General features: G+C 34.4%; 1 protein-coding gene across 4 annotated transcripts in view; it reads right to left on the reverse strand.

The window, feature by feature from the left end:
• Positions 1-14124, reverse strand: part of POU1F1 (POU class 1 homeobox 1) — a 237473-nt gene that overhangs the window by 22330 nt on the left and 201019 nt on the right. The window contains exons 3-4 of one of the 4 annotated variants that reach the window (XM_032477532.1): positions 3216-3400; positions 1427-1650 (exon numbers count right to left, since the gene is read on the reverse strand). The gene's annotated coding sequence lies outside the window, so the exon portion shown is untranslated. Of the gene's footprint in view, positions 1-1426; positions 1788-3215; positions 3401-14124 lie in introns of those variants that run through there. The other 3 variants (XM_032477539.1, XM_032477526.1, XM_006187011.2) reach the window with 3 other exon arrangements.

The following is a 14124-nucleotide window of genomic DNA, read 5'->3' on the forward strand; positions in this document are numbered from 1 at the left end:
TATTCCTTATACTAATGGTGTTAAAAAAAAAAAAAAGATTAGCTCCTTAGTAGTCTTATTGGGTGACACAAGGATATCATATGGTGTAACAAGAAATGTACACAGAACACAGCAAATTAATTGATACTGTGCCGAGTGAGTCTGACTTCTTTTTTCATTAGGCATCTCTGAAGATGAAAGAAGCAGAATGCTTTCCTTAGCCACTGCAGTGAGATTATTTAATTATAATCATCTGGCTGTGGCTTAGTTCATGACACAAGATAATCTAACATAGGGGTTGCAGAAGGGGGACAAGGTAAACAGGGGTGCAAAGTAGGAGAAAGAAAGGTGTTTTGTTTCCTCTGATAGAGATCAAAAGCTATGTTTGATTATTTGGGATTGCCTCAGTGTTTTGCGTTGTTTTTTGAGGGGGGCTGGAATACGTCAACTAAAAAATTCAGTCATTTATATGTAATTCATAATGTTTGCTAAAAAAAAATTCACTGAACTTAGTGTGGTCATCATTTCATAATGTATATAAATAGTCAAATCATTATACAGTACATTTTAGACATATAGAGTGCTGTATGTCAATTACATCTCAATAAAACTGGAAGAAAAAAATTTCACAAGAGCGAAGGTAAGCAAGACATTACAGATCACAATGAAGAATTAGGAGGATTTCCGAAGACAAAAGCATATTATGCATACTACATTCTGCTTTAAGACTACCTATCCTGAAATATTATCTGTACCATTTGTCTCCTCTTCTGCTTTCTTCTGCTTATCCTTATTTTTGTTTTGTTTTGTTTTGCTTTGTTTTGTTTTGGTTTGGTTTGGTTTGGTTTACTACCACGCTTATACTGCTTTCATATTTCCTACTTGTATGGCAGGAATGTCATGAGCAGATGAAGTGGTTTTAAATTTCTGTGTGATCATCTGAGGAACAGAAGATGTACAAACCTAAACTTTCATAAATCTGTACTTTTTGGAATCAGATGTGGCTAAATTTTTCTCAATTAATGACTTAAATGGGGAAAAAAATTGAATGGTTTGATGAATGTAGGAGAGTTATGTAGCAGCAAAACTAATTTTATTGAAAAATCCCAGTGCCTGAGGGGGACATTATTTAAGAACAGGTCTGAAGGCTGTTCTTGGCACATAGACACACAAGACTATTTGGTACCCAATTATTAGAAAATAACATTCTGTTTTTGTAAATAATAAGACTTTTTCCTAATTCAAATTCAGATTCAATTATTGTTTATTGAACATCTACTTTCTGACTCATTTGTGCTGTTTTGAAATATATTATGTTATCCCATCATATGTTATTTAAAGGAGTTTAATTTTAATGATATCCAAGTGATTTTATGCTAATCTCTGTTCTGTATTTTCCCAACATTGTTATATATATATAGATAGTAAATATAAATTTGTTATTTACATTTCTTTAGTTGAAAATACTTCCTTTACATTTTTTGTAGGTTGCCATCACAGAATATACAAATATTCTGACTTGTAGTTACTTTGAAAACCTTAATCTCTCCATATATATTTTCATCAAGTACTAGAACTCTTTCAGTGTAGTAACTGAACGAGTCTGCGGAGGTAAGTTCAAGTTTAATTCTTTATTAGATGTCTTATTAAGCAAGGAAGAGGCATTTGTCTCTGCAGGGGAAAATGGAGAGAACAGATTAAGACAATTTATAGAATGCTCTCTTATGCCCGGAACAATAGCAATTAACCATATGTGTGTGTGTGTGTTGTCTATGTATGTGTGTATGTGTATACATATATTTATGAATAATTAGCTCTCTAGATCTTAGGTCTCTGAATAAAAATGAGAGTAATTACATTACTCTTGACAGGAGCCTAGAAGTTTAATTAAGAAAAATTGAGGGGTTCAATAAAGGGCAAATAAAATTAGAATTTCTTTCACTGAGACACCTGCCTTGCACCAGATTGATTCTGCAAATGAAAACCACTCTGTTGTACATTAAAGAAAGGAACTACCTCTGAGGATAAAGCTGTTCTTCCCACGGTTCTCAGAGAACACGTAGAGTGTAAACAAAGTGTTTTGACAGAATTTTTTAAAACTAGATTAGCTAAATTTTGAATTTTAAATAATGATAAATAATGAATTTTAATAAAACAATAACTGACCTGGAGATGTTTATAACAATAAAGTTGAACACATAAAATAAATAAAACCAATAAATGTCACAAAACCAATGACACTGATACTCTTAGGCTACTCTGGGAAAATAAAAATTAAAAAGTAAGTTTTAATGATGTCATCGATGAAACTGAATATGATCAGAATCACCTAATTACTTCACTTTAAATGAAATAAAATTATTTAAAAATATATTACATATTAAACTGAATGATTATTATATTTCTAATGAAAAATTGAATCAGTGATTCAAAAATTATGAATGAAGAGATTAAAATATTGATAATAGTTACTAAGTGAAAATAGCACATGACAATTATTTTGCACAATACATTTCCCTTTAATGAACAAACATGCTGACTAGTTGGTACACAGTGAAATAAACATGTTTCTTACTTGTCCTACTTTAACTCTACATATTTTCCATGAAAATAGATTGGAGAAAGTGAGGGAAAAAGTGAAGGGTATGGAAAGGAACAGGGAGTTAGGGGAAGGGAGATGGAGGCACTGGAGAGGATTAATGATACACCATGTGTTTAAAAGGCCCATTGAGAATCTCGAGTAATGGTAGATAGGAACCGATGCATGGAACATATAGAGCTGGGAACTCTGGTCATGTTTCACATGTGACAGTCATAAAAGAAAAATATAATACATCGTATGATTCAGTTAATTAGGATATAGTTACCACAATGTAAAATATTACAAATAATTTTGTCTTTTAAAATTCTTCTTCTTAGTCTATCCTCCATTTGTGCTTGGTATCCATAACTGGAGAAAAAAATTTAGGGTTATACGAAGGATGAAAATAGGAGTAGAAAATGTTCCTAGAATTAGCCAATTACGCAAGTTTGTAAAGCCGGCTACAGAATTCCAGTTTAAAAATGATTAGTAATGAGAACAAAAGTTCTTCAGAGTTCATGGAAGCTTTGTAATATTTTAATTGCCCCTTTTATATTGAAGAACAAAGTACAAATCATACAGGTATTGAGAAACGATGACCTAATGGAGATTAACATGTAAGCACTGAGAGAATCCATTTCATTTTTATTCATACCTGAACTTTGGACACATACTTCTGTTTAATGAATATTGGTGCACCAGGCAGCAAAACATCATCTGTTCCAACAGAGTTGGGAGTTTAAGGTTTCATTTTTTTTATCAAACATCTTGCAAACCAAGTGATTTCATCAACATATTCAAATCAATACCCATCACCTGTGAAAGGTCACTTGTAACACTCTGAAACATAAGACAGAGAAGGTAAGATTTTACCCTAAAAATATTATAATGGAATTGTTTTCTGAAAAAATACCTTTTTGATATTTTATATTTATAATAATTTGTCAAACTCTCTAATAATTTCAGAATCATTTATACAAGTATCAATGTGAGAATTTTGTTTTTGATGTAGGTGCCTTAACAAATTAGTAGGAAAAGAGTGTTATTTAATAAATGATCCTGTGACACTTGGCTCACTTTTGAAAAATACATTGGAAAAAAAGTTTCATTTCAGAGCAGATATCAAATAAGTACACATGGATTAAAGTCTCTATTATTTTTAAAAATGCATTCTTACAAGTAGAATTTATAGGTGATTATTTAATCTCCTGATGGAAAATTTAAAGAAATAATAAAAGAATTTTAAAAGAAAAGACATTCAGATTTAGCTATACTAACATGTAAGAAGGTCAATACATCAAAATCATCATAAATATGCTACTTTTAATATTTTCAGCTCTGGAAAAATGGCACTCATATAATCATGAAAACTTTCTGCCACAAATGGAAATGCTACTAAAAATAGTTTAAAAAAAAAAGCTCAAGAAAGAGAGAAAGAGAAAAGACAGGAAGGGAGGGAGGGAGAGAGGAAGAAAGGAAGAAAGAAAAAAAGAGAAATCTCCAGATAATAAAAACGAGCAGTGCTAAATACATGGATGAATCCATACCAGACCTGTGTTGCTGGTATGGTAAAGTGAATGTTTGGCTTAGTAATAGTCAGGACCTTGGATTTAGTGGCCTCACAAAACTATATATATTCACACCATCAACAGAAGGTTTAGCTATCCAAAGAAATATTGAAGTTCAATTAAAGAAAAATATAAAAACATTGGACAGGAAAAATCAAGAGTTATCCAACTGGATCATTTAGTAATAGAGTGAGAGATCAGAAACTGGAAGCTGCAACTCAGATTTTAAAAGAAATTTGGAGTAGAGGAAAGTAAAGAAATTGAGTGGTCCTTGGTGTAGGTAGGGACACCCATAGAACACAAGCCTTATAGAGGCAGCTCCGGACGTGAGTCTAGGAATCTTTCGACAGTTCCAGTTCCCTGTTTCCTTTCCTCTCTAGTCTCACCACAAGGACCCAGCTCCCCACTGTGCATTTGAAGGTGTCATGGTCTGTGAGGCACTTACCCGCTACATCTGGGGGGTGGGGGGACAACAGTACCTATGACATTGGGAATGGAGCATCTAGAAGGCAAAGCAAGTTCTCTCAAGAACAACAACCATCCATCAGAGCATAATTTCAACAAGTATTTATTCTAAAAGGCTTCCCTCTCTATCCACACCACCTACCAGAGGTGAAGTTGGGAAACAATGATTGTGGTGAAGAGATCTGAGATTTTGGCCCTATCCATGTTGTAGAGAACAAGAGATCAAACACAATAGGTCCAGAGAGGTTAATCAGTTTCATCAAGTTTTCACAGCGAGGAAGTGGCAGGCCTGGAATTACCACTGAAGTGTCTGAACTCTAAAGCTGGTGTACTTTCTTCCTCAGGATGAGACTTAGAGGACCAAGCAATTTGGAAGAAACTGTTTTCCACCAGCTCTACTTTAAAATGAAGAATCACGATTGGACATAATTTCTTCCCATGAGTCTCTGTGAAACAATTTCAAAATACTGTGTATATGTGTATTTCCATTCAGAAATTCAGCTGTACCGGAAAGACTCTATTTGTTAATGTCTGTAAGCCATGCCCTATTAAATCCAAAGACCTCATCTCATAAGGCTGGTGGGAAATTTAACGTAAGACCTTGGAAATCTCCACCCCTACTCTTTTTCAGGGGTCTTTAGTCCCTGAAGATGTGATCATCTGGTCACACTTGTTACTGTTTAGATACCTTTCGTTCCAACCTACATGGTTACTTCAAGCCTCCGTTGTTACACTTCGGCCATACTTGAGACACAGAAATCTTTGGTGCAGAGCTCTGGGTGTAAATTAAACCTCCTCAAGAACTTATGTCTATTATTTTTTCCTGGGGTCCTCGGGTCCTGCTGGGGAGGTATCTGCAAGTCCCTTCATCAATACCAATACCACTCCATTCTCTCGCCTGAAGAGTTTGAAGGCTTACATCTCTTTTCCCTCAAGTGTTTAGACTTTTGGAAACATAACCCAGAAAGCCTTACCATAAAAGTCATGGAAGTACTTGAAGAGATGGAAAGAAAATTCAGTAAGAAAAGACGGAAAATGTAAGGAGAAAAAATGTAAGCTAACTTCTTTAAAAAATATTTCACCCTAAATTCTAAGACTTATTTAAAGGAGATTGTGAAAAGAAAATATGAAAATATTGTTCAAGTTGACGTCATTATGAAAATTATTTATGGAGAGTTTGTGGCTGGAGCCCAGCGTTGAAGAATGAGCAGTAATTGAACTGGAGGAAAGGCGATCGGCTAGCAGAACACTAAGACCAAATGAGAAAAGCTGCAGAGGGTGTTGGAGGAAATGCAGGACCCACTCAGTTGTGATGACCTTCCCCTCTGTCTTTGTGGCCACTTGGGCAACATCCTAATTACACTACCATTTTCAAATACTGACTCTTTTCAAAAAAATCCAAATGGACCTTTATCCAAGTAAATCAATAAAGAAATAATCTGGAATGTAGAGAGGAGCTGGAGCTTTTGAGTAATTTTTTAAAAAACTAAAAAGAATATTACTATCATAATCATTTTAAAATCTCTTCATACATACTTCTTTTCAGAAAAATGGGTTTTCTACATTTGCTAAATGACACCTTTGAGATAAGTAAGAATCATGTCTATTTCCATTTACTCCCTGGTCTCATCCATCACATTTGTAGCAGCTAGATCGTGGCATAAGTACGTCTGTTGGTTTTAAATGGTCATTTGCAATGCTGTATTATCCCATCTACTGAAAGCATAGCTTAGAGAAAGAACATCACACTTTCTTCAATTAATATTTAGTATTAAAATTGAAAAGATATTTAAAAATGAAATGAATAATTTCATGGGAAGTTTATTAAAAAAAATAAAACTTAACCCCTTTGGCTAGAAGGAAATCAGACTTCTTATGAAGATAGAAAATAAATCATAATGCTTTATGAAAGTACCAAGAATGAGATACATTCATTAAAAAATAGAAGTAACCAAAATAGATGTGACAAAAAGAGGCAAATCTTTATAAAATAATGTTGCATATTTTCTCTTCCCATGAACTTAAGATTTACTAAATTACACAATCCAATTCTGGTAATTAATACAGGAGTCTTGGTACAGATGAGGAAATCAAGTTCAAAAATTTAATCAGTGACAAAAATAGAATAAGTAAATCATCATAATGCACTAAATAATTAAATTTCTGACACAAAGTCAATATCAGGACAAGTGCTACATGAAGGCTACTTAATGGCTGCTTACATGGTGTTACTGATCACACCTTTCTTACTCCCTGATAACCATCTCTACTGATAAGTCTTTGATGATAACCACTTGTTATCCCTTTATTAAAATAGTCCCCTTCTGTTATGATTAAGGCGATCATATAATTTATCTTCCAAATATAGACAGACTTTAGAAACAAGTGAGTTCTATTACAAATTATACTAGGTAACAGATGTAAACTGGGTAAACTGGGATATAAGGCTCAGTGTGATGCATCACTGGCATGGTTGAGGAGACATATTATGGACCCATGCAATCATAACTTATCAGATTTATATAGATCAGAACCCCAAGTGAACATATAATAGCATACATTGACTTGGACTTTAGGATTGGATAGTAGGAACACTTACTTTGGGCATCATTCAAAGATCTTGGAAAAGTAATAGAGAAAAATGGTAATAAAGAGAAATTAATTCCATTAGCGACTGTGATGGTCACTCACTTGTCTATGGCAGTTTAGCTAGGTTGTAGTACCTGATGATTTAATCAAACACCAATCTCGGTGCTGCTGTGAAGATATTTTATAGATGTGGTTAACATCTACAATTAGTTGACCTTAAGAAAAGGAGACTACCCTTAATAATGTGATCAATATAATCCAATCAGTTGAAGGTTTTAAGAGCAAAAACTGAGACTTCATAAAAGAAATTCTGCCTCAAGACTGCAAATATCAACTCCTGCCTGAGTTTTCAGTAGGCCAGATGTTTTACAGATTTCAGACTTGGTCCCCACAATGACAGGAGCCAATTCCTTTAAATACAACACACAAACACATCAACACATTCTATAATTCTATGGGTTTGTTTCTGAACAGAACCCTAAAACAGCTATTCATCATCATTAGAGTTCAAGATTATTGGCAGCTGGATTATTCTTACTATTTTTAAAAACAATACTTTCCTTCATGTAATATCCCTACCTAGAACTGGAAGATGTAAAAGGCACAGAAAATACACAACCTATGAGATTATATCAGAATGTTCTGGATTTCAGGATTTAAAAAGAGTTTAAGTTAGATTTTAAAGTAAAATTAGAACTAAAACTAATGGCGAATAATATAAAACTGAATGTACTAGGGGCATATATTAAATAAATCACAAATGATGTTATATTATATTGAAGATAAAGACCTTCTCCATAATCTGCCCATAAATGGTTTAAAAGTTCATACATTAACATGGATAGTGACATATTCCAGATGATCAGATGTGTGATTACTTCTGCTGCTGTCAGCTCCTACACAGTATCACATCTGGAGAACTGCAAATCTTTGAGTGGAAAAAGGCAATAGATGCATTCATGATAACACAAGCTTAAGCCAAAATATTACTGTGAAAAGGGATTTGAAATAAAAAATCAGGCCACCGAAGTTATGATATCCTCCAACCTGACCTTGCAAATATGTGCATAGAATGAACCACCTTCTACAGCTAGTTTTTCATCTTCCTCCCTGAGTTTTGACTTAAGTCATCTAGATGGTTACTTGAAATATTTTTGCAGTTTCCTCTCAAACTGAAGGTACTGCCAAAGCCCTGCCTATGTCACATGTGATTCAAGAAATCCTTTTTGTAGAAACAGAAGATGTCAGAAAGGGAATAAGCATATTTACTGAATGCACATTTATTGTTTGAGGGGAGAACTGTTAACATGATCACATTTCTACATCTTGTAAATATTCCATTAGGATATTTTAAAAAGGAACTATTAATAAGAAAATTACTTAAATATTCTCTTTCATGGTAAACATAATAATTTTTACTATTCTTAATGTGCATATCTACCTAGGTGAACTGGCAGTTTTCAGTCATAAATGATGAGTTAAACACTTGAGAAAACACTTAAATCATTTCAAAATCAAGGGTGTTTACATAATGTCGTAAGTTGCTTTTAAATTTGGTGGAGTCTACATTTACCTATAATCTCCATCGTAAGTAATATAGCTAGGTGTTAAAACTTTACAAACCAAGTCAGTATCCAGAATAGCAAATTATACCAGCACTGATCACAGCTTAGAGAGGCAAATTTGTCAAACTGGAGTCCTTGTATTTCCTAGCACAGGATGTTCAGGATTCAGGAAAGATGACTCTGTTTTCCAAGGTCCCAAGTTTGGTGTTTGCCATCAGGACTTTTACTGGACATTCGCTATTGTAGGCAGTCTTGTACTTAAGCCAATCACAGTCACACCTTCCTGTCTTTGAATTATCTATGACCACTAGTTAATCACAATAAGCGTTAATAACACACAAGCAGAAAATTTGTCATTATCTTCTCACACCAAGTAACCTGACATCATATAATCAGGCACTTTTCACTAAATTGGTATTCATTTTTGCTAAATTCCATTCTACCAGTTGGGGTAATCCACGCATCTTCAAACGGTACCCAATTACTCCTACAGAGTGGTTTTTCACTAAGAGATTCTACATCGTGAGGTGTCAAGGCAGTCTCCAAGTATGGGTTTTGAATTTCAAGTGTGCTGGGATAAGCTGAAGCTTTAAATTCAGACTAAAACCCTCTCTTTAGAGAAGATGGAAAAGGTACTTTTAGAAAACTTACATAAAAAGGTAAGTTGTCTAAGGAAATGAAAAAAAAATTATGCTAGGACTTAAATACTCAACAAATTAGCATCATATAGAATTAGTCACTTCCTGTTGCTCACCAAGCAGATGGCCAGCATGGACCATCCTCTAATGATAAAGCAGCACAGGGCAACAATGTGACTTTTCTCCTCAAAAGGAGGTTAATACTTTGAATCAATACACAGAATTCTCTATTCAGGTCAAGCAATGTGTTGATAGGTGATAATGTACAGCTTTGCAGCATTTTGGTAGTATGTAGAAGCATCACAAAGCATTAAATATTTCTGCTATAGAAATCACATGAGATTTGGTTTACATTAGCAAGTCTACAGAAGTTTTAAACATTCTGCTCATTTCTTGGTTTTGTCAACGTGGGCTCTGTTGCTAATAGAAACTAAGATGAGATTTGTCCTGACACCTTCACTGTTGAATTCTCATAGGGTCAGCTCTGATTTGGGGTCCTAAAAGCAATAAATAAATTGTAGATTTCCAGGGGTCTACAAGACCTTGTATCTTCCCCCTAACCTGACACTAGTGTATCAGAGATACAAAGCTCACATTCATATGACTCCTTTCAGTTTAAGCAATGTTTTGGAAAGGGTCAACCATGCAGTTTTAACCAGAAATTCATTAAGTCACTAGTCCTACTGACCATTTTTCAGGAAAAGGCCTTTAAGGGAAAAAAGCCTACAACAGGTATTTATTTATTGAATATATTTAATCTTCATACCTAGGCTATTTTAAAAAGGAATGTAAAGGAGCTTATGCTAAAAGCACTTAAAAATAGACAAAAAAGCACTCCAATAGACAACATGGAGTAAAAAAGAAATATTGAAAGCCATGTAGCAGAAGGAAGGCATAGTCTTTGGTCCAGCGAAGATACCTTGATGACAGCACTAATGGAGACAGTGCATTTCTCAAGTATTCAATATTTCAGTGGTGGTCAGTGTGTAACTAGAGAGCAGCATAAAGGTATAGATTCTACTAAGGGGGGAAGGTCACCAGAAGGGAGTCTAGCAATGCTCAGAAAGTTGACGTGAGGAAACTACTACGTTTATATAAACTTGTCAGCTTACACAATTTCACCTTCAGTGTGAATCTGCTTTGCCATTTTTCCTCTATTTATTTTTCTGTCTCAGGAAAAAAGCAGTTAACTTTTGTTCAAAAGATGCTGGAGGAATGGGGTGTATGAAAGTTAGAGTCAGTTAGTGAGAGTTAACACTTGATGCTAAAACTTTGGGTTTATTCATCTATTACAAAATGTTAAATGACAACTTTCTAAGGTAAAGATCTGTCTTCTTGCCTCCCTCTACAAACACTTAGCATTAAATTGCAAGCTTTTTTTTTTTGCAAGATGATACTAATACTTTTGTTCTGATTATTTAAAATTTTTATTTTAAAAGCAGTTTAAAAGTTGTTCATTGTTTAGGTGGTTTCCATAAATACAAGAGGCTATAGAAAGAAAACTGGAGGAAGAGAGAGAGGCTAGTACTATGAGGTACTCTGACTGCCATGCAGTGATAGACCATTAATTGACTTGGGAAAGAGTGAAAGTGGACTGAGGGCATGCCTGGTACTGATGAGTAAGCACCAGATAAACTGTATTCTGAATATTCTGTTTGAGAAAGCCGGGAAGTATAGAGAAATTTTATAAAAAATTCAAACAAAAGAGCTGAGTAAAGACAATTTTAGTGGCTAAAGTTGTAAACGCCTCATTAGAAAGTTTTACAGTTTTAAAAAACTTCACTGAAGGTCTGAACTGGACAATTTTATTGCATTTAAAAATGAATCTTTAAAAAATAAAATACAAATTAGGTAAAGTAACTTTATGTACCTCAAATAGCATTCAAGATTGTTTAATTTTCTAGCCCCTCCTAGTGCATTTTTATACTATGTCCAACATGTAGATTATTTTGACTCGTAATACTACACTTGCTTCACGTACACCAGCAGGTGGTGCTACCGCACATCTAGAGCAGGGAAAACAAGGAACTGTTAAAAATTTTTCTGAGGCTGTTGACTATTGTCAGGAAAATAAACTTTTCTCAAAAACAAGTCATGTTATTTTTAAAAAGATAACTGTAAATAAAAATTCAAAGCTTGACTTTTGACTTCTGAATCCTTTTATGAATTATACAGATGACTATCTATCTATCTATAATGGTTTCTGCAGAAAATCTGAAGTCACATATGACAGAAGTACAAAGAATGCACATTGAATGTGCTTCTAGGACAGATAAGATGAAGGGAAATAGTTGTAGTTTCTCCTGGTGCTTGGAATAACCCTCAAAATGGTGCTTGTTTAAGACATTCCCAAATGTATTTATTAATTAATATAAAATTATACTCCATGATTAAAATGTTTAAAATGAACTCTGAATCATGTGTAAATGTTGTTTGTCTGCATTCTCAAGAGAAATGTAACAACATTTATTTTATTATTTTATTAAAATAACCTTACCACTGAAACCATAGATTCATGGGGGAGTATACTTTTAAAACCAAGAAAAGTCATGCTGTATTACAAAGTATTTTCAAAATCTGCAAGGCCAAAGCCTGTATTAAACTTGTTTGAAAGCATAAAATTTGCTGAATATCAGCGAGTACATGAGAAAAATAAACTCTACTGAGTGAATACCGGTTAATTAATGCTGTAGCCCTAAGTACAAAAGAAATAAGATGTAGGTTTTCTGATTTAACATATCCTAGTGAACACTCTAAAACAACCCACTAGAACAGCCCTCCAGATGTGAGCAAAAGAATCTAGCCTGCCACCTGCTTTGGTAAATATAGTGTTACTGGAAAAAAGTTCTGCTCATTTTTCTGAGTAGTGTCTACAGACATTCCCACACCGTGACAGCTGAGCTGAGCAGTTGTGACAGATGTACACCAAAAAAATCTAAAAGATTTATTATCTGGCCCTTTACAGAAACAATTTGCCAAACTAGCTCTAAAATACAAATTTTACGCATTTTTGCCTCCCAAATTACATGAAAAAATTGCATAAGGTACAACGATATTATATGTACAGTTGAGAAATTTGTAATTTCTCCCCATTAACCATCATACAAAAACCGAATGAAGCGTCAAAATTCATTAATCAGTAGTGAATTCCTCTGACTTCCAATAATCACAAATAGATACACATGAGGCCCAGAGGATACAAACAGTTAAAAGACTCACTTCCCAAGATTCAAGAGTGTACTGTCTTTGTGGAGAGATACTTATAAAAGATAACTAGTCATACAAAGCAACAGAAGATAAATTTCAAAGAGAAGGCACAGTCAATAATCGCTCTAGGAATTCAGGGAAGTGAAAGACCATTGTTTAAGGTAACTAAAGTTAGAGGCTGTCTTAACAATAACAGTTTTAAAGGTGAGGAGTTAACTTGTTCATAACTAGTCAGATTCACAAAGCTGGCAAGATGAGGAAAGAAAATTCCAGGCAAAGGAAACAGCTTGAATGATTTTGATGTGTGTCTGTGAATTCACAGCTTGCTGTAGCTTCCCTGTGAATATGTAATATATACTTTAGCTTGGGGGCATTTGTTGGTATTTTAACTTATAATGCAAATTTGTGTCCAATTTATAAGGAATAATTCATATAAGAAATACTATATTTTATAGAAATATAATGACTGCATTATGACTGTAAAAACTTATAGCTTGTAACTAAACTCTCCTCTTCTGCTTACAAAAAAGAATAACTTCAATTTGGCGAAATATAGTTTGAGTAACATTAGGATAGCTTGTTATACAATTTGACCTAATTTTTAAATACAGGCATGTCTCAGAGATGGGGCTGGTTTGGTTCCAGACCATGGCAATGAGGTGAATATCTCAATAAAGTGAGTCACATTTTTTAATTTTATTTTCCAATGCATATAAAAGTTATGTTTATACTATGCTGAAGTCTAAGTGTGCAATACCATTATGTTCAAAAACACACAGTACACATCTTAAAGGATACTTTATTGCTTAAAAATGCTAAGCATCATCTAAGTTTTCAGGGAGTTCTAATCTTCTTGCTGGGGAGGGTCTTGCCTTGACGTGAATGGCTGCTGACTGATCAGAATGGTGGTTGCTGAAGGCTGGAGGGGCTGTGGCATCAGCTAAGTCTGTGCCACATTCTAAATCCTTTGTTGTCATTTCTGCAATCATCACAATATCTTCACCATATCTTCACCATGAATAGATTTCATCTCAGGAAAGTACTCTCTGCTCATCCATAACAAGCAACTCCTCATCCACTCAAGCTTTATCGTGAGATTGATAAAGCAATTCAGCCACAGGTCAGCCCCTACTTCTCATTCTAGTTCTCTTGCTATTTACACCACATCTGCAGTTACTTCCTCCACTGAAGTCTTGAACCCCTCAAAGTCATTCATGGGGATTGGAATCAGCTCCTTCCAAACTCCTGTTAATGTTGATACTGTGGCCTCTTCCCATGAATCACAAATGGTCTTAATGGCATCTAGAAGGGTAAATCCTTTCCAGAGGTTTTCAATTTACTTTGGCTCAGATTCATCAGGGAAAACACTATCTATGGCCTTACAAAATGTATTTCTTAAATAATAAGACTTAAAAGTTGAAATTATTCTTTGATCCGTGGCTGCAGATGGATGCTGTGTTAGCTGGCATGAGAATGACATTAATCTGGTTGTACATCTCCATCAGAGCTCTTGGGTGACCAGGGACATTGTG

This window comes from Camelus ferus, chromosome 1, assembly GCF_009834535.1.
Source record: "Camelus ferus isolate YT-003-E chromosome 1, BCGSAC_Cfer_1.0, whole genome shotgun sequence".
Taxonomy (NCBI): Eukaryota; Metazoa; Chordata; class Mammalia; order Artiodactyla; family Camelidae; genus Camelus; species Camelus ferus.